General features: G+C 44.2%; 1 protein-coding gene across 4 annotated transcripts in view; it reads right to left on the bottom strand.

Annotated features, from left to right (window-relative positions):
* Positions 1-22,195, bottom strand: part of STOX2 (storkhead box 2) — a 231,670-nt gene that overhangs the window by 96,184 nt on the left and 113,291 nt on the right. The window lies entirely within an intron of this gene.

Genomic DNA, 22,195 nt, shown 5'->3' with positions numbered 1-22,195 from the left:
GTCTAAGGCGTTCATAAGGTCAAGAGTTCGACACCAGTCTGACCAACATGGTGAAACCCCACCTCTACTAAAGTTACAAAAAATTAGCCAGGCTTGGTGGCACACATCTGTAATCCCAGCCACATGGGAGGCTGGGGCAGGAAAATTGCTTGAATCCGGGAGGTGGAGGTTGCAGTGAGCTGAGATCGCACCACTGCGCTTCAGCTTGGGTGACAGAGCAAGACTCTATCTCAAACAAACAAACCAAAACAAACCAAAAAACAGATGACCTGAGTTGGGGGTAAAAAAAAAAAAAAGCTTCCACAAAGCCAATGAGCAAACAATGTGAAACAGAACCACTGAAGTAATACACCAGGCGTCCTCGGGACCTCTGTTCACCTGGGAAGGATTCTGCAATTGTATCCTCTCTGTTGAGTAGCCCGACCATCATGCTGGTCCTGTCGCAGCCTCTCAAGACCATCCGACCACAGCAAGGAGAGGCACAGAGGCGGTTTCCCAACAACTTGGTGGGATGCCTGTGCACCCTCCCGAAAGGCGTGCTCACTTACCTGCAAGTGGAAAATTGGGTCAGTCTGTTTTAAGCAAGTAGAGAGAACAGACTGATGGTGGCTCCTCCCAGATGGACAGCCTTGGGTAAGTCCCAGACAGGGCAAAACAAGGCAATTACCGGAATGTCACACCAGCACTCACACACCCTCCTACCTCCCACCAATAACATCAGTTGGCAACCTCCTGACTATTAAGTACTAATTGGTACTTCCAGCTCAGTAACACGTGCACTGAAAAAGTACCACGTCTAGCCTGCAAAGCCAATCTATTTTAAACACACTATTTAAAACAGCTCCTATAGGTCAGGGGAGATTGGAATTACCAGGAGTTAAGTCTTTCCCACCTCAAACAAAAATTCGCAGAAATAAATGACCCCTTTTTAGAGACCCAAAGCGGCTTATTGCTAAACTGACACTATAAGCTTATTAATAACCGTTAACTGTTACTGAGCACAGTGATGTTCAGCTAAAGGTTGCTATCCTCAAGGTTTTACATGTATGAAGGCATTTGATCCTCAAACGATCCCATGAAGCAGGTGCTGCTATTGGCCCATTTGACACCTGACACACAGACGCCAGGCATGAGGGCCAGGCTACACAGCTGGTTCTATGAAGAGCCTATGCCCACACTCAGCCAGCCTTCTTCCACATCCGGGCCTCCAGCCACTGTTTGGCATTGGCTCTGCTTTCAGAAAACCAACTGAAAAGTCAACATGTGTGCAAAGAATCAGTTACTGGCTAGAAAAGCAATCAGAGTCAATGAGGAAAGAATACTCATCACGACGTGTTGTTTTGATCCTCCCAAACGCTGCCATTTTTGCACCAATAGCACTTTTTCCTTTCTGTTAAGAGTAGGTTGGGCCAGGCACGGTGGCTCACACCTGTAATCCCAGCACTTTGGGAGGCCGAGGCGGGTGGATCACGAGGTCGAGGGATCGAGACCATCCTGGCCAACACGGTGAAACCCCGTCTCTACTAAAAATACAAAAAAATTAGCTGGACGTGGTGGCATATGCCTGTAGTTCCAGCTACTCAGGAGGCTGAGGCAGGAGAATTGCTTGAACCCGGGAAGTGGAGGTTGCAGTGAGCCGAGATTGCGCCATTGCACTCCAGCCTGGGTAACAAGAGCGAAACTCCATTTAAAAAAAAAAAAAAGAGTAGGTTGATACTTTATGACCAGTTTCCATCTCCTAGGCTCTGGTTAAAAAACACTATTTGTGGCCGTGTGGGGTGGCTCATACCTATAATCCCAGCACTTTGGGAGGCTGAGGCGGGTGGATCACGAGGTCGAGAGATCGAGACCATCCTGGCCAACATGGTGAAACCCCATCTCTACTAAAAACACAAAAAATTAGCTGGGCATGGTGGCGCGTGCCTGTAATCCCAGCTACTCAGGAGGCTGAGGCAGGAGAATTGCCTGAACCCAGGAGGCAGAAGTTGCGGTGAGCCGAGATCGCGCCATTGCACTCCAGCCTGGGTAACAAGAGCGAAACTCCGTCTTTAAAAAAAAAAAAAAAAGGGTAGGTTGATACTTTATGCCCAGTTTCCATCTCCTAACTTTTTACGGCTCTGTTTAAAAAACACTATTTGTGGCCATGTGGGGTGGCTCACACCTGTAATCCCAGCACTTTAGGAGGCCGAGGCGGGCAGATCACCTTATGTCAGGAATTTGAGACCATCCTGGGCAACATGGCAAAACTCTGTCTCTACTAAAAATATGAAAGTTAGCCAGGCATAATGGTGTGCGCCTGCGGTCCCAGCTACTTGGGAAGCTGAGTCAGGAGACTCTCTTGAACCTGGAAGGCAGAGGTTTCAGTGATCTGAGATCGCACAACTGCATTCCAGCCTGGGTGACAGAGCAAGACTCTGTCTCAGAAAACAAAAAAACAAACCCACTTTTTGCTTTACTCTAATTATACATTGCAGGATGAAGTACTAAAGGTTCATCCTAAGAAAAGTTACCAGATCCAGATTTGAATCCTAGCTCTGCCATTGATTAGTAACCTTCAACCACAAATTCCTTATCATTAAATTGATATCATAACAACAACCTCAGAGGACTGGTTGTCGCATTAAATGAAAGAATGTCACTGGCTCCTATTAGGGCCTCAATATGTGGCAAACATTATTATCAGGAATTCTAAAATATTATTTAGGTAAAACAACACGTTTCTTATTTATTTCTTCTTGGATATTTACTTATTTATCATTTTGAGTGTTTATCTTGAATGTTTTATGTTTTTATTATTTATGTTCTTAATTGTTAAAATCTGTACTTTCAATTTATCTTGAATATTTTATTTCTCTATCTTGAATATTTAGCTGTGTATTTTTCCTCTTGAATTTTAAAAACACATCTGTTCTCATATAGGTGGTGGAAATACAGATTTCTTTTTTAAAAAGTAAAAGACTTACATGTCATTAAGGATGCAGAATTACTTGGTTCTCCCATGTCATAAAATTTCATTTTAATTTGAAATCTACCAGTTTGGAGTTTGGAGATGATGGGATAGGGCCAGGTTAAAGGTTACCTTTCCTTTAGCCAACAGAAGTAAGTAGCATACACAAAATTTCAGGGCACCATATCAATGATTCAAGAAGAAAAAAAAAAAACCTGTTTTCAAATACTAAAAGGAGCAATCTCTTAGTTGAACCATTGATACGCTAATATAAATAATTTATCCATTCATTAGATAGCCTAAGGACATGAAAGCAGTAAGACTGAATTCCATTAAACATTCTATAAAATTTAAATCTTTCACTTATTTAGACAGGTCTTCCTCCCAATTATCCCAAATTAGTGCAATTCTAGTCCTAGTTATATGTATTACATTGTCAAGTGGAACATTATATACATAGCAAGTCACATCTGACAAAAGCTTAATTAGGTGATCAATTTTTCTTGACTAGAGCTTAAGAAGAGCGCAAGTGTCCTTCAGAAATAATTCTTCACGATAACAGACTCTAATTGAAATTATTCTTCAAGCAACTTTGAAAGTGAGTTTGGGGCCAGGGAAGGTGGCTCGTGCCTGTAATCCCAGGGTTTTGGGAGGCCACGGCGGGAGAACTGCTTGAGCCCAGGAGTTCAAGACCAGCCTGGGCAACATAATAAGACCAGACCCCAAACTCTATCAAAAAACAAGCGAGTTTGAAATGACAGTTTGTGATCAAGATGCAATTTTCACCCACTGTACTTATTTTAATTTGGATTCCCTTTTTGAGTATTCAGACTACCATTATTAGAGAACCGTTCAGAAGATTAAGGAGTATCGTATATCAAACCTGTGTTTCCACTAGGAACAAATCCCCAAAGGAGACATCCCATCAGCCCTGCTTCATTCGAAGGTTACAACAGAAGGAGAAAAAGAAAACCCATCTTCCTCGTTATTCCAGATCCTTCTACTTGGCAAAGTGGTAAACCTAGAAAAATCCATATGTCTGGTATTCCCACTTTGGCACTCAGATTATAGAGCACTACAAATAAAAATCACTCCGTCATACAAATTAAGGCCACCACGGTCGGCCGAGCACAGTGGCTCACGCCTGCAATCCCAGCAGTTTGGGAGGCCGAGGTGGGCGGATCACCTGAGGTCGGGAATTTGAGACCAGCCTGACCAACATGGAGAAACCCTGTCTCTACTAAAAATACAAAAAATTAGCCAAGGGTGGTGGTGCATGTCTGTAACCCCAGCTTCTCAGGAGGCTGACACAGGAGAATTGCTTGAACCGGGAGGCGGAGGTTGTGATGAACTAAGATGACACCATTGTACTCCAGGCTGGGCAACAAAAGTAAAATTTCGTCTTAAAAAAAAAAAAAAAAAAAGCCAGCACAAATTCACAGCATCCAGCCTCAACAGGCCTCCCTGAGACTCTCTAATGGAGGCCTACGTGTCTCCCTTCTGATACCAGCACAGCTATCTGGACTGGCATCTCGCCCATGGCTTCCTCCAACTCTTCCACCCAACTTCCTGCTTCAAGGTGGAGACAGGCACTGCCAGGCATGGAATTCCTCAACATTCTGGCCCTGTCAGCCTTGCAAGCCTCTCTCTAGCCACTGCCTGCCTATCAGTTTCTTGCTCGAGGCCCTACAATCCATTTTCCACCCTGAGCCAGGGTGATCTCTCGCTCCTGCAAATCCCAACATGTCACTCCCCTACTTCAAGTCTGTCTGGGACTCATTAAGCTCAGAATAAAGTGACAGCTCCTCAGCTTGAAATACAAAGTCCTCCTGGGTCCTGGCCTCGCCCGTCTCTTGCTTTGTCTCTCTCATCTGCTGGCCTCTAGAAGGAGGGTGCTGCGTGGGAGACTCCTCCTGTCTCCAGCCTCTCTTGTCCCTCCCTGCAGGGATGCCTGCCCTTCCAAGGGCATAGATAGGGCTTCTGTGCCTCCTTAGACATCCTTTCCCATGTCCTAGTCTCTGTGAGGTCCAGGCCCCCTACTCAGCCCCCCTCATCACCCACATCTCACTGTCCCACAGTGGTGTCCTGTATGTCTCCAGCCAACTGTGGGGGGGGGGGGGGCTTCAAGACAAGAATGGATCATGACTCTCTAATAAACAAGCACACGTTTCCAGGCTCTGACACAAACAGGCAACAATGGTTTGCTGCATATGTGAGGGAGCAGTGGGGATCTGAAAGAATGAGCTGAGAGGCTCCCTGTCCTGGACAGGCAATCCCAAATTAGTCGCGACCAAACCTAAGTGTACATCAGAATCACCTCGAGAGCTTTGAAAAAACCTAAAGTTCTGGGCCTCATCCCAAGATACAAATACTTGGAGAATAAAGCCAAGATGCCAGATGATTCTGCAGAAGGAACCAACTCAATGCTGGTCCACAGATGGTTCTAGAACCACAGTCTGCAGTGTCCCTACCTCCTGGACGTACATCTAGAATACGAGCACAGAATCAACCCATGCTGACCCTGCCGAACGTGGCATGACAACTCCACGTCACGCCCCTCACAGCCCCGGGGTGGGGACTCATCTGACACCCCACTTTCTGCAGCTCACCCTCAAGGATATTCTATGCTCTCTATGCTCTTCACCACATTTTAAGCAACTTGGGAAGGGCCCATATGGTTATATCCCACAGCACTACCTCACAGCACACATTGCAAACAAGGTTGAAACTTGAAGTGTTACAAGTTGACTTTGCCCATACTTAAATATTTCTCTCACTAGGAAAAAATAAGAAAACAGTATTGAAATAAAAGCACAAGAAACTAGAAGCCCTTTCGTTGATCAGCTCTGCCTCTGTCTTCCATGTTGGTTATTAATCAGGTGACAGTGGCCTTCTAAGAAAGACTCCAACTGATCATGTTTCTCTCTGCAGCAGAGAATACAGAGATCACTCCAGTTTTCTTATAACTTCTCAGAGAAGACAAATCATCCACAGCATGAGCTATGAGTATCTATACTTCACAACACACATGACTAAGAATACACATCCATTAGGATGGCTACTGTCAAAGAAAACACCAGGAAATAACAAGTGTTGGCAGGGAGGTGGAGAAGTTAGAACGCTTGTACACTGTTGGCGGGTAAAATGGTGCAACCACTGTGAAAAATGGTCTGTTGGTTCCTCAAAATAAGTTAAACAGAATTGCCACGTGAGCCAGAAATGCTACTTCTGGGTATGTATATAAAGGAACTGAAGGCAGGGACTTGCCAGTTGTTTGTACATCTGTGGGCACAGCAGAATTCTTCACAAGAGCAAACCAGTGGGAACGCAAACGTCCATCAACAGATGAATGAACAAAGGATACACAGTACACACGTGCAGTGGAATATACGATTCTGCCTGAACAAGGAAGAAGATTCGAAACACACTACAACACGGATGAACCTTGATGATATGCTAAGTGAAGTAAACCAGTCACAAAAGGCCAGATGTTGCATGATTCTACTTATATGAGTAATCAATTTCATAAAATCAATAGAGTAATCAATTTCACAGAGACAAAGAGTAGAATGCTGGTTGCGTGGGACGGGCGTAGGGAGGACAAGGAATTAGTATGTAACAGGTACAGAGTTTCAGTTTTGCAAGATAAAAACAGTTCCCAGGATATACCCTGGTGATAAACTGCAAAACAATGTGAACATACTTAATACCACTGAACTGTACCCTGAAAAAGTTAAGATGGTGACTTCTGTGTTATGTGCTTTTTAATCACAATTGGAAAAAGTTTTTTAAAAATGCATGACTAAGAATGAATCTAAACAGTTAAAATAATATCTGCCCCCGAGGAACAATCTATTCATCTACTCAAAGCAGCAGGGAATAGAAATTTGTGAAAAGTCATCTTGCTCAGATGAATGCAATTTCTATACGTTTAATGTGCTGTATATTGTTAAACCCTTTGCTTTAAAGAGGTAGTTTACTACTCACATCTCTCCCAGAAGATCATTAGAAAGAGGAAGATGGTAAGAAGCAGACATGCAAATAATTAACAAATTCTCATCTTAGGAAACGAAATACAAGTAAATTAGACCTTTTTCATTTTACAAGTTTCTCTTTTGGTGTCTTGATTCTAAAGGTAAAAATACAGAGAAACTATAAATCATATCTTTAGTTAAAAGCTGACAACTTTGTGTTATATTTCTTTAGTAGAGTATACAGAGAATTTAAGTGTCAGCTAGTTAGCTAGCCACAAAACAGGGGAAGTGTTAAGAAAAGATACCATTTTTAACTATTATATATTGTTTAAAAGCAATTTTGTGTTTTTAAAAATATATAGCATATATCATAAAGCTTTGTGACTGTTCTTAAATGTTCTAAAGAGCTGGGGTTTCCTTTGTTTATATTACTTTAAATCTTATACATTCCATGGATTATGTAGGTGCTAGATTGTGCAAGTCCTCCTACCAGCAGAATTGAATGAAGCTGATGTTTTCATATTACCCACATTCACTGTGTTGCCATGGGTTACTGAACCTACCCTCCTGGACCACTGAAATGCTGGAAACTGTGACAGATTTGCTCAGAGTGATCCTCCTACAGGGAGTCATAAGGACCCTTTTTTTTTTCCCCCAAATTGAAGATTTTGTAATATACATCTAAGGAACTCGATCTTAGCCTACTGCTTTCCTCAGAATAATGTTCAGTCTAACAACAGATGGAAGAAATTAGACTGCGCTCAACTGAATGCTGCTTCAGCAACTTTTCATAACTAAAAAAGTCAAGAAAGATACAAGAGAAAATGAGTGAGCAGAAGAAAATGACTCGCAAATGAGTGAAACTGTGTTTATGTTTGAGACTTCTTTTTATGTGAAGTTTCAAATTTTGTTGTCAGGTACCTTTGCACTGAGTTAAGACCCAGGAGTTGTTCGATCCCAACTATCTCATCTCCTCCAAGAATCAGAGATGTTCACTCTATGATTGACAGCTCATGATAACACTAGGCCAATTAAGACAACTGAGGAGCTCCCAACGGCATTACAATGGCATTTGAAACCCACTCCAAGGTGCTTAAAAGAGGAAGAGGAAGAGCAGAAGGGAAAAACACTCAGCAAATCCTCCAGCCCGCCCCTTGCCAGAACTTAGGAGGCTTTATTGTTCTTTGGGTAAGGCAAGATAATTCTCAGAAGAATCTCCACTGGCTGAGAAGAGATTATTTTTAAATAATATACACAAATATTTAGGGTAAGACTTGTTAGAATATGCAAGGAGCCCTAAAATCTGCTCGCTCGCTCTCTCACTCTCCCTCTTTCTCTCTCTCTCTCTCTCTCTCTCTCAGTACAGCACTGGTTTCTACAGTGGGGTCCACTCGAACCACTGGGGGAATGAAACAATATTAAACACCTTATTTAAAAATAAGAAGGCCAGGCGTGCTGGCTCACGCCTGTAATCCCAGCACTTTGGGAGGCCAAGGCAGGCAGATCACTTGAGGTCAGGAGTTGAAGACCAGCCTGGCCAACACGGTCAAGCCCCATCTGTACTAAAAATACAAAAATTAACCGGCCATGGTGGTGAGCACCTATAAGCCCAGCTACTACTCCAGAGGCTGAGGCAGGAGACTCACTTGAACCTGGAAGGCAAAGGTTGCAGTGAGCCAAGATAGCGCCACTGCACTCCAGCCTGGGTGAGAGTGAGACCCTGTCTCAAAATAAAAATAAAAATAAATTATTGTACTAACATTTAACATGATTAAAAGTATACATATAAGTGTGTGTATGTGCATGTGCGTGTGTGTGTGTGTGTGCGTGTGTGTGTGTAATCTCAGTTTTCTGATTTTTTTGTGTGTTGCTAAAATATTAATTGGTGGCACCCTTGCAGGCAGGGTTCCTCTGAGGACTAAACAAGGTAACACTGACACAGGTACCAGCATACCAAGTATGTGCTCAATAAACAATGGTTTCCGCCCAGATGCAGTGGCTCATGTCTGTAATCCCAGTACCCTCGGAGGCCAAGGCAGGAGGACTCCTTGACCCCAGGAGTTTGAAACCAGCCTGGATAACATGGCAAGACCCAGTCTACAAAAAAAATTTTTAAATAGCCAGGTATGGTGGTACACAACTATGATCCCAGCTACTTGGGAGGCTGAGGTGGGAGGACTGCTTGAGCCCAGGAGGTAGAGGCTGTAATGAGCTACAATCATCCCACTTCTCTCCACCCTGGGTGACAGAGTGAGACCATCTTAAAAAACAAAAACAACATCAATAACAACAATGGTTTACTTCCTTAGAGGAGAGAGAGTTGAGAGAAAAGAGATCCTTTTTCATATCCTAAAAGATAGCGGAGCACACCCGAACTCCACTACCTTTTAGGAAGCATGCTCTCAGACTGTGCTTATGTCCCAGGCCTGTGCCACTGCCTGGGAGCTTAACAGACACCTCCCAGGATGGCCTGACTCCAGGACTGTGAAGCCATAAACCCCACCTCTAAAAACGGGCCCCCAGCGCAGCCCCAGCGCAAGCACGCTCCACCAAGCTACCCTGGAGACAGCCGAGCACGCGCATGGCTGCACCTCGCAGTGGAAACCTCCATTTCTGGCCCTTAGGCCAGGATGGTACACTACTATTTATTATGCCTCTGGCATCCCAAGCAAACATTCTGTGTAACTCTCCATGTGTTTAAATCACCCACATCAAGCAGGGTGTACCATATGGAAAAACAAGTTCTGCATGCTCCAGAAGCTATGCTTTGACTAAAGAAAGCCAAGACTTGTGGAATCCTAAGTAGAAGAGGCTTTCGAAGTTCAATTCGTTGGGCATACCACAGAAAGCAAGGTACTCAGTACCATTTCGGTTTTTCTTTATTTTTCCCTGGATTTGAAGGAAGGGAAAGGATGTGTTGCAAATGAATAAGGAAAATGGAAACTCGCGTAGATGACGCAAAGGTGGGCAGCTCTGAGCTCCCAGATCCTGGCTGGTGCAGGTTCACAGGAGGTGTGTGCAGGAGGGAAAACCCGTTCTGCTCCTCTACTCAGGCTGTCGTCTCGGAGCCCCAGGCCTGGCTGCCAAACCATCTGCTCGTAGCAGCTGAGATATTAACACATGTGAAAAGTGGACCTCCGATTCCAGCACCAACCCCCTTTATTTCTTACGCAACCTGGGTGGCCGTGCTGACCTGAGATTCTGCTGGGTCCATCGCTACTTTTCCAAACTCACCAAAGGAAGGGCATGCACTTGGTTGGCAGGAGAGAGCCTACCGGCTTTACTTTCAAAATTGGCCTTGAAAGATGGACCTTCCTTTCACAGCGTTCCTCTCTCACATTGTGTTTCTGAGAGACTCGTTTTTACGGCATGCACAAACACATAAACACACAGCTGAACTCGCAGCTCAGAAGAGGAGTTTTCTCTTTTACCTTCAACTGAGAAGTCAACATAAGTATCTCAGACTAAGCTGTGTCTGATTACACAGGCCACAGTTTTCCTGATTTTGAGTAAAGCCAAGTTCTCTTCGAGTTCTATTCCACAGGAACGCTGTCTATACTGACTGCATAATGATTCTCTACCCTTTTTCCTAAGTTGGAAGATCAAGGACAAATGAGCCCACTTAGATGAATGAATAATTCTGTGGATTTCCTTAGCAGAGCACATACCAAAATCAGTAAGAAATGGAATATTTGATTTCTGATAAATGAGTACCAAATATTAGGCCAAAAATCCCATTTAAAGCCGCTTTTAACTCTAGGCGGCACTAGACGAGTTACCTGCTGGCTCTGTCTGCATCCTCAAGTGAAAGACACTTAGAAACCAGTCAATCCTGCACCGTTAGGTTCCAAAAGAAACGATCATATAGTAGCAAAGATGTATTAAGGTTTTTACTGGGTGTCAGGCACTATGCTAATTATTTTGTATGCATTTGCTCATTTAATCCACATAGCAACTGTAAATTAGATATTATTTTATCCTCATCTTAAAGATAAGAAAACAGAGGATAGACTGACAACATCAATTGTGAGACTCTCACAGCCAGCAAGTGAGTGCCAGCACCAATGTATGAATGTCTGATTTCAAAGCCCTAAGTCACTATGTTGCCTCACTGCATAAAGGCATTTGATGAATGTAAGACAGAGGCTACTATCACAAACAAGGAAAAAATCCACTTGACATTAAGGCCATCTTCACTGTTCAGCTCTTTGGGGCTTGTTCACTCTCTGGCTGAACGGTCTTTTTTTTTTTTGAGATGGAGTCTCAACTGTCACCCAGGCTGGAGTGCAGTGGCGCAATCTCAGCTCACTGCAACCTCTGCCACCTGGGTTCAAGCGATTATCCTGCCTCAGCCTCTTGAGTAGCCAGGATTACTGGTGTCTGCCACTGCACCTGGCTAATTTTAGTAGTTTTTAGTACAGACAGGGTTTGACCATGTTGGGCAGGCTGGTCTTGAACCCCTGACCTCATGAACCACCCGCCTCTGCCTCCCAAAGTGCTGGGATTACAGGCATGAGCCACCGCACCCGGCCTAAACAGTCTTTTTAAAAGCACGGTTCAAAAGTTATCCACATCTGCCCATTGTCTACATTATAAATAGCCAGTTTGCAAGTGTGGGGAAAATATGTCCAAATAATTCTTTCAGTTATTTGAAAACCAATGGAAATAAAAACGCGAATGAGTTCGCTAGGTTAACAGAATGCCCCATTCTAATCACAAGCTCTAGAATCTACTCTAAATGGAAGTTTTATCTGAGACGTTCGGTGAATTCAGAAGACATTGTTTTATAATTTCACCAAAGATCCATGCCAGAATTTTTAAAAATCCTGAGACTGAAGGTCACCTCTCTACAACCCGGTGGTTAGCTAAGCTACCCCGGTTTCCTTCAGTGCGTCCTCTTGGGTGAGTGTGAGTGGGTCAAGATGACTGATCCACCACCATCACCCTGCTGGCTTCTTCTCATCAACCCCGGGCACCAGCCACGCATCCGGGTTAGAGAAGACGTGAAATACAGAGTCCACCGAAGCCACTGGGAATGCCAGCAAGACCATGCGTCCCCGTATCTATGCATTTAAATGCTGTGTTCCTGCCACACATCTGGCACTTGCCAGACAAAGCCAAGTCAGGGCCCACCTGTGGCCTGAAAGAGCTTCTAGTCTAGATGGAGAGTCAGACAAGAAAATGACAGATTCGTCGACTATTTCAGAGGCGTGCGAGAGGTGCTGCCGGAGCACAGAGAAGGAGCAGCTCAGCCCCACCCCGTCGGGTTTCCTTAAGGAACTGAGTTCTAAACACTAGGAGGAAGTAGATGGGAAGCAGAGGAGAGGGCGGTAGTGGAAACGGGAAAACCAAAGGTCTCTGGAAAGGTCCCGAAAGGAAGGACAACATGGCTGCAAAGCAAAACTCAGCTGTCCTTTGTGTAGCTTATGTGCAAGTCACTCTTTACATCAACACGACTGAGATCCTGTTGTGATGGTATGTATGTGTCTCATGGGATTCTCACTTTTATACGACAGAAACCAGTGCTGGCTCTTTTAATATTAGGTTGGTGCAAACGTCATTGCCGTTTTGGCAATTATCAGTCATAGGGCAAAAATCAGTCATAGGGATTTAACGCTTCCACTGCAGCAAGCTTGGTTCTAAGTGCTTTATGTATATGAATTCACCCGGAGCCCAATGGGTAGGTACCATTATTATTCTCATGTTGCTGGTAAGGAAGCCGAGCTCCTGAGAAAATAGGTAATGTTTCCAAGTTTACCCAGCTAGCGATGGTAACACTGAACTATGAAGCCAAGCCATGAGGTCCGCGTCTCTGCTCTAAATCACAATGCTACACAGCCTCTCGGGAAAAAGAATATGCTAGAATACACTGGGTAACTCAAGGATTCCAGGGAGGGCTGGAGACCCAGGCTTGAAACTTGCAGCCAGAGCTGCTTCAGCAAGGACACCTCTGAGGCCACCACCAAGCACAAACCTGCAGCTGGTACCACTGGCAAGGCCACATGGACCACCACCCGCCGGCTGCCACCACTGGCCTCAGGACACCATCATGCTGCAGCGCCATGTCTGGGGACTCTGTCTCAAAGTCCCCATCATCTTACCCTACTAGCACCAGATCAGAAGTTGGGAAGGAAATATGCAATGGGTGAAACCCAGGGCTCTAGCCCCTGCCATCCATGTAAGGAAGTCCAGGAAAGTGACTACGTGGCGATTTCAGCATCTACACAGGGAATGCGGGCACTGCCTTCCACCAAGGCTCAGAGGTGGCGTGCTAGGGTCCTGGGACTGCTGGAATGAGCACCACACAGCGGATGGGTCAAAGCAACAGAAATGTGTGCTCTCCCAGCTCTGAACGCTAGAAGTAGCATCAGTAGGACTGTTTTTTGGGGGAGCCCTGACGGTGAAGCCATCCCATGCCTCCCTCCCAGCCTCTGGTGGTGGCTGGCGGTCCTGGGCCTTCCCTGGTTTGTAGACACACCACTCGTATCTCTGCCTCTCTTGTCACATGGTATTGTTCCATGTCTGTGTCTCTTCTTTTTTTTTTTTTTTGAAATGGAGTCTCACTCTGTCACCTAGGCTGGAGTGCAGTGTCGCAATCTCAGCTCACTGAAGCCTCCACCTCCCGGGTTCAAGCAATTCTCCTGCCTCAGCGCACGCTGCCACACCAAGCTAACTTTTTTCATTTTAGTAGAGACAGGGTTTCACTGTGTTGCCCAGGCTGGTCTTGAACTCCGGAGCTCCGGCAATCTGCCCACCTCGGCCTTCCAAAGTGCTGGGATTACAGGCATGAGCCACCGCAACCGGCCTATTTTCTTCTAAGTACACCAGTGGATTTAGGGCTCAGCCTATTCCAGTACTGCAGCATCGGAGCTTGGTTATAGCTACCATGACCTGATTTCCAAATACAGGCATATGCAGGTACCGGGGTGAAGACCTGAACGCGTCTTTTGGGCAAACGCATTTGACTCATAACAACAGGGAATGACACAGACATCGAAAAGAGGTTCAGATACTGGGCAGCCAAAGGAAAAAAAAAAGACAAATACCCCACACCCCTCAATTACTATGGGGGTCCTCATTTCATCTAATACTGAGACAGTTTCAAAGCAAAAGGTGGATATGCCGAAAGCAATAAATAGCCTATTAGCTCTCTTAGGGGAACCAACCAGACAGGAATCTGTAGCAGGGGAGATGAGACAATGTTAATTGCAGAGGATGGCTCCTCCCTCCGAAACTATGGCCATCAGAGGGGTAAGGCAGGCAGTAGTCCCGCTATTCCTCTGCTGCCCACAGGCGTCTGCCAACTCTCTCTCTTTTATCTTCAAAAAGAGAAAACTTGGCCTGGAGGGGCCATCATGGATTAAAGTAGAAAGATAAATGGAGACTTTGACTGTGTGTATGAGTTACCTAAGCCATAATTTTTCAACAGAATAGGTATATGACAGATGTTTGAAATATACATTATTTACATAGCTGGCCTCGTCTTTTGCGCAGCTACTTACACAGCTCTCTTTTCAGACCTGACTGTAGATATCAAAAGCATACCCCTTCTATCAACAAGGCAATGGCTTCTGAATAAACGAAACACTCATGAAACAAATCCAAGAGTTAAAGTGCACTTTACTTTCAGGAACAGGGAAGCGGACAATCTCCAAGTGATCCTAACCTCGAGTTTCCAGGTTTTAGAAACTCAAGGAGGACTCTGAGTTAATGGAATCCAGTTGAACCTCCTTCTGCAGGAAATAAAAATCAGTCATCTGTTCCCCTCCAAGAAGGGAAGCACAAAGCACAGAAAGCCAAGCTATTCTCGTATTCGCAACGAACACTGCTACATAAACGATCTCCAACTTCCGTGCCTTTATTGTTCGCCTGCACGCCTAAAAGCCCTCTGTGCTCGAACACCAAACCATTAGCCCAAAATGGAACTCATCCTCCGCTCACTTTCTGCAGGTTCCTGGTCATTGACTGCATTCTTCCAACAACAACAAAATCAGATCCACCTTTCGTATTTTTATTTTTATGAGACAGAGTCTCATTCTGTCGCCCAGGCTGGAGTGCAGTAGCGCTATCTTGGCTCACTGCGACCTCAACCTCCCCAGGCTCAGGTGATCCTCCCACTCAGCCTCCCGAGTAGCTGAGATTACAGGCACATGCCATCAAGCACGGCTTATTTTTGTAATTTTTGTAGAGACGGGGTTTCGCCATGTTTCCCTTTATTTTCTCTCACCTCTTAAATCCAACCGCTTAAAAAGAACAGCCCATTCCACTGTTCTCTCAGATTTTCCCTTTCCTCTTCATTCCTTTCTACCTCGTCCCATCCCTCCTCCCTTGGCCTATTCAGGATTTTCATTATATGGTGTGAGTACCACTCAGGTCCATGGGTTCCTTTTGGGCAGTACCTAGTTGAATATTTTTTACTGAAATAATTAAATATTCATTTTAGTAGGGATTTAAAAAAACATAATGATCACGGGGAAACCTATAATTTCATAGCAAATGCAAAATGTTCTCTCTAATTCACTTAAATACAAAAGTAGATCAAGTTAAAGAGAAATATTAAATAGGTAACAATGCAGGTGGTAGGTGGATATATTTTTTAAATCTTGAGGGTGGTGTGCTAATAACACCTAGCAGTGCATTATTAGCACACCACCCTCAAGATTTTGAGGCAAGTCCATGCTGTTCTATGCTGTCATCTTACTGCTTGATCACCACACCAACCCCCAAACACCTCCCCCCTGGTCTCCCAGGCTCTAGACCAGGCGTCCCCAAACTACGGGGCCCGTGGGCCGCATGCGGCCCCCTGAGGCCATTTATCTGGCCCCCCGCCACACTTCAGGAAGGGGCACCTCTTTCATTGGTGGTCAGTGAGAGGAGCACAGTATGTGGCGGCCCTCCAGCGGTCTGAGGGACAGTGAACTGGCCCCCTGTGTAAAAAGTTTGGGGACACCTGCTCTAGACGTTCACGGCATGCATTTATCCCGCGAGCCACTATCTGACACCTCTTTTAAAAGGCTCCTTTCATCATTTCTCTCCCCAAATCACAAAGCGATTGCCTATCCCATAAATTCAGAATCTGCCCAGAGTTCAGGATCCCACACGTTATTTCCAGTTACATCTCAGAGTTACAGTGAGACAAATTTCACACACCCATTTTCATTTCCAGCTTCCTCGACCTTCCCCAAATCCTTCTCCTCTTCCGTGTCTTCAAATCTACCCACTTATCAAGACCCAAGTAAGCCCTCCCTCCAGGCCGACATTGCTAAGCAACATCATTTTTCTTCTCTGAACTCCAGTTCCACTCGCAGCAACCACATCAGCCACACCAACTTGACTCTTGATTGTATCGTGTTGTTTAGTACTTTCTGATCATCCACTCATAGCTTGCTGGTCCTGTGTACCAATCACGATGGGAGATCCTTAAAAAGTAGCATCTTAGGATACATACTTGTAAACTTCTGCAGTTGCAGAAAGGTGACTCACCTCAGGACTTCAAGACTGCATTCAACTTTCTAAGAAGTCAAGTTTGAGTCACTCATCCCATACACATTTACCGTGTGCCTGATCCATGCCAAGCTCTGTGGTTGCTGGCAAAACAGAGACGTGAATAAGGCAGCTACCATCAGGGAGGATTTCACCGTCCAGACGGGAGACGCACACGGGTAACCTTGTGGTGCGGCACAACATGACCGTGTTGCTGTAACACAGGTACAAATCAAATGTCCTGGGAGTCATTCACTCTAGAAAGGACCTGAGACACGATGCAAGAGAAGGGTGCAAAGGAGCTGCTTCTGGAAGGCTCAAGAGGATTCTATCAGACCTGTAAGGCTGGAGAATGCATTCTGGGCAAAGTCACATAAACGACAACAGGTACACAAGGTGACAGGCCCTGCTGCAGGTAAAGAGCTCCCAGACCCCACAGCACCAGATGAGGGGAATAGAAGAGAAAGAGAAGAAGAGATAGAAAAAGCCAGGGAGGTCACACTGTGATGCGCCTTGCTCTGTGGTTTCATCCACAGGCCAGAGAAACACTGGGAAGGGAAGCAACATGACTGATTTTGCTTTAGGAGAGATTTTAAAATAACAAAACCAAAGCAAAACCATAAAAGCCCTCTGGGGACGTATGGAGGAGGGATGGAACTGGAAGACAGGTCTGTCTGGAAGATATTGTAACAGAACAGAAGAGCTCCGCAACAGAGATGAAGAGGAAGAGACAGGTTTGAAAAATATTTAAGTGAGAGGAACAAATAGAATTTTCTGACTGGTTGCACATGCTGATGTTAAAGAAAACTAGCCTTTTCCTACCTCAGGAGGGGTTTACTCCCTTCTTAAAAAATTACCCACGTCCTTTCTTCCTTGTGTTACTATAGCCACAGTCAGTTTGGGGTAGACTGTATCTATACTCTCACAAACTAGAACCTCCGCTTTATACCTTATGGATTAGGCAGCACACACTCTCTGCGACTGATTTACAAAAGCATGTCCTAAATTCAAAAGTTAGCATATTACCCACTGGCAAGGGTCCAAGCAGATTTTGCTTTTAGTTACAACCTGCACTCAGCATAAGCAATCCTGTACCAAAGAATATACCATTGTCTGAATTGTCCTAAGCCTCTGGTTGTAAGAGTATTTAAGGCCAGAATTTGCTCTGGAGGTGCAGAAGTGCTAAGGTTTTTATACAATATACTCATATTCCTTTTTTTTCCCCAAATAAAAACATTGGAAAGAACGTAAAAAATATTGAAATACCAAGAGAGGTGACCTTTTGTAAGCCCGCTCATGTTCTCCAGGGAAATAAAGAATAAAGTCATTCACCACCAAGTGTAATATTCCTCACTTCCACTTGCCTGATGAAAGGAGTCAACACAGGTAGTTTCAAATTAAAACACAGTTGGAGCGGCTGGGCTGAAAATGGATCTCTGCAAAGCAGGAAAGGGATGTGACAAGTTGCTGTTTATTAAAACTTGCATATGATTAAAACTTGCCAGGCCTTAATTTATTCCCCCCCCCCCCATTACTCTGGTCGCCAGGGTGAGTCCTAAAATGCACACATTTAACATAACATTTCAGGATGATAGGGAATAGGACTGTATTGTAAAATGAGCACTATTCCCACATACGGGAGGCACCTGACTCCAGAAAATAGAAGAGGGCAGAGGTTTTGTCTTAACCACATATTTTTAAGTGTTCAGAAGTCTTGGACTTGCTGATTACAGAGCAACTATGGACCCCAATTCTGTAATGGCAGCATGGAAGTGCAGAACTCATTACAGATGGAGGGAGGTCATATTACTCGCCAGGGACACAGCTGGCTCGTGGCAGGCCCAGATTAGAACCTCCAGTGTCCACCCTCCACTCCCAGAAAACCCTCATGTCTCTTAAAATAACAGAACATGAGGAACTGGAACACACAGTCAAACGTGCCCCAGAATTAGTTTCTATAAAATGAAAACTAATAAACTAATCAAGGTGACGTGCTGGCCATGCTTCCCCAACAGAAAAAACTGCTTTCAATTTTCTTGCAATGTCAGTATAGGGCTTTTGTTTCATCTTTCTTTTCAACGCCTTTAAAACCATAGTATTAAAGACGCAGGCTTTCCTCCTCAAAGATGTTATGAAAATGACAAGTATCAAACTAAGATGGGCCAGGATTTTGCTTTCTCATGCATAAACAAAGCTTTTAAGGATCACGTTCTGTAGAAGCCATATAGTGAAAAAATTACTTTCCATACTTGATCAACAAGAATGTCCCCAAAACTCTAGTAGCATTAATATATGGAATATAAAGAGGCACCCAGCCCCAGGGCTGGGTGCATGGCAGAGTAAAGAAAACTAAAAGTCAACAGCATCATCATAATTCGAACAGAGAAAGTCCTATCAACAAAAGGTTTGGGGCCTTGAAAATCATTTCACAGAGACAAATTAGCAGGTTTTCATATACAAAGCACTAAGCATTCGTTATACAGATTTACTCCTTTGTGGGGAATTTTACTTTTGTCTCTAGTTCATTAATATCGTAACTTCTAATTTTAGAAAATGCATAAGAATCACCCCACATCCCTTTGGTCCAATCCCTCTTCTTCTTAAGACGATGCCATGTACTTTTTATTATTCATCTTGATTTGAACAAAAGGTAAGATCTTCCCCTTTCTGCCCACAAACCACCATTGGGAAATTAATATTCAAGATGAACAATGAACTCATCTCATGGCCTGTGAACTTACCGGTTGCTAGGAAGCTCATGAATTCTTAGGATTTCTTTAGATTTGGTAGCATGAGTTGGGAGCTTAAACAGTCATAGAAGGCATAGTCTTCAAGACTTAAAGTTTCCAAATTCTCTAACTATCCTTCCCAAGACCTCACTAGTTTATAGGTGCCCGCTCTAACCTCTTGAGCTTAAGTGCAGTTTATCCTGAAGGTATAGGAAAGGCCAAGGCTAAATGTCAAGCCTATTACTATAAATCACATTTCACACTGGTAATTACTTATTAGTGGAGAAAAGACTGTTTGAAATGGTGCTGTCTCATTAGAAAGCTATTACAGAAGTCTACAATTCTGCTTGAAGCACCTACTGTGTGATATGGGATGCTAGATCAAAAGGAAAATGATTAACATTTATTTCTTGAAATTCCCAAGGCTCTCTCATGTCCTAAAGTTTAAAACTAAGTGATTGTTGCCTAAAATTTTCAGGAATATTTGTTGGAGGAGGGGGTCTAAAGATAGTCTCTTAACTGAAGTTATTTTAAGTCATTTAGTACATGTCTGGAAGGCTTATCTTGTCCTTTGAACCCAAGTAATTTACCCACAACAAAAACCCTTTTTATTAAAAATCAAGCATGAGAAAACCAGTAGTAATTAAGCCAAATGGCTGGACAAACAGAAAGAAGAAATACGAAAGGCCTCACGTGCTTCTAAGTGGTTTCATTTTCTACTGTATTTTATGTGACAAAGGCTCTGTATCCAGAGTCACTAACTTGATAAAAGTGGATTTCCTTTACCTTTCCTAAAAGGATGAGAACATCTCACAAATCATTTCCAAGTGTTTCAGTATACCATCTATTTCTATCAGCACTCCTATGTTGAAAGGAGCCATCTTTGTAAAGGAAATAGATGAAGACACACATCCCTCCCCATCCAATGCCCAAAAAAGTTCCATCTGAGAAAGACTCCACCTATTCTCCCAATGTTCACTGTAGGAGTGTGTCTTCATGTTTACTATTTCCTTCCATAGCAGCGACACCTTCTTCTTATTCCATGTATTAGCTAACATTCAAAATCAAGAATAAATGATAAGCCTCCCTCCCTGGGCAAAAACCATGGGATATCCGGCCCTGTAACCCCATGAGAATCCAGCAAGGCACTTTGTTTTTTGGGGGCACTCCATAAAATGCTGAATGAATGACAGCACTTTTCTTCCATCGTTCGGTCTTCAGGTTTCTCGGCAGCATCCTAACATTGAATCTGAACAGAAAACTGCCAACCTGAAACAGGTTATCCTCCTGTTTCAGGAGGATATCACCATAGGACCATCTTACCGTTTGCAGCTCAAGAAATGAAATAAGAGAATCAGATACAATTAGGAGCTTCTTCCTCAAGCCCTCAAAAATGCCTTGCAGTATCTGCAACAGCAGACAAGTTCTTTTGCAAAGAATGAAAATGTGGTAATGAGGTAATGCCAAGATAGATTAAAAAAAAAAAATCAGCTAGCTCCCTGGAAATGAGCCTGAAACGATGAAACAGAGAGTCTTTCAGTTTGTTGAAGAAATGATGGCCACCAGCCCTAGTATGGCTTCACCCTTGGTATCAGGACTGGTTCCTTAGGAGGTATAAGAAAGGGGAACTGTGAAGTGTGGAATGAAGACATTCGAACCCTAAGTACATGAAACCCAGGATTATCTGACATGGGTTTACGTACATACGTGTTTTGAGGTTAGGTTTGGATTTAGGTGTGCTTCAAAATTTACTGCCACAAGTCTGAGGAATATAGCAACCACAGTAGTGACTTAAATGACAGAGGGATAAACTGTAGTTGTCAGTTCCTTTACAAATTTGGCTTTTCATGAAAGGGAAAATCAAGGGAGCCTTATTGCCAAAATAGTACAACATCCTTACATCGCCTGATTTTGCAATAAAAAAAGATGGTTCTTTTATTTAGGCTTTATGTTCGTGGAAATGTGGTCGCAAGGCATTTTTGCAGCATGAAATGCTGACCCCAGTGAAAAAGGCCTTGCTGATTTAGGAGAAAGATAGTAAAGCGAGACTCTAAGTACCAACCACAAGCTTAAAACCATCTTCCCAGTTAAGACAGAGCTCAGGGTGATTTGTTACAGCATGTGGCTTAAAATAAAACCTCGGTTCTTCCATTACAGTGCGCTTAGAAGAAAATCAAATTTTTCCTCTGAATGAAAACTAAAGAAAACCCGATGCCTTACACATCATTACATATAAGTAGTTAAGAAGTAAGGAGAAGGCAACCGTAGGGTTCCAGGCTTTTCCTCCTTCAGCATTTCTCTCAAGAATTTCATCCCTGGGTTCCCAAATCAAACCAAAGCCATCCCGTTGAATTTCCAAAAAAAGAACTGGCTCCTTCAGGAAGGCTTTTCACAGCACTGCATTTTAAGCGGAAATCTGTTTTCAATCGTCCCCTTTCCATTTTCCATTTTGTTTGTCCTTCCCGTCTGACATGCAAATACATGATACAGCCTCCATTCTTCCCATACAGCCTAATTCAAAGCAACATATGTTAAATCCACACAGAATCATGTGAGCATTCGATCAGCATCCGCACCATTACCCCCACAGAACGCATTCAGCGAGCTCCAACCCCTTCTCTGCGTGCAAATCAGAGGAGCCTGCGATGTCTGCAGGACTCTCCCGACTCAGCCCATCCAGAACCGCGCATGGAACCTGTCCCTTTTGGAGAGCAGGGGGCTGCTGGAAATACCCACTCAGATAACCAGCCACAATGCAGGAGCCCGCAAGCCTGGCACCGCAGGCAGCCCTGGGCGCGGGATCCTCCACAAAGCTCAAGGAGGCTGCAGCGCCAGGGCTCCCAGTCATTTATCCCCCTGCAGCCAAAACGCCCGGCTCGTCCCCGCTCCCTCGTTTTACCTAACTAATAGCTCTCCAACCCCATATTGAGAGGGCCTGCTGTGGATCTTGCGGAAGTACAAAATGGTGGATGGGAGCTAATTTTTTCCTGCTTTCCCCATAACTTATCGCATCCATCACTGCCCGACCTCTTTTCCAAGCACCCGGGCCGCGGCGTACCGAG

This window comes from Saimiri boliviensis, chromosome 3 (genome assembly GCF_048565385.1).
Source record: "Saimiri boliviensis isolate mSaiBol1 chromosome 3, mSaiBol1.pri, whole genome shotgun sequence".
Lineage (NCBI taxonomy): Eukaryota > Metazoa > Chordata > Mammalia > Primates > Cebidae > Saimiri > Saimiri boliviensis.
Note: the sequence above shows the minus strand (reverse complement) of the source record. Positions and strands in the feature narration are given on the sequence as shown.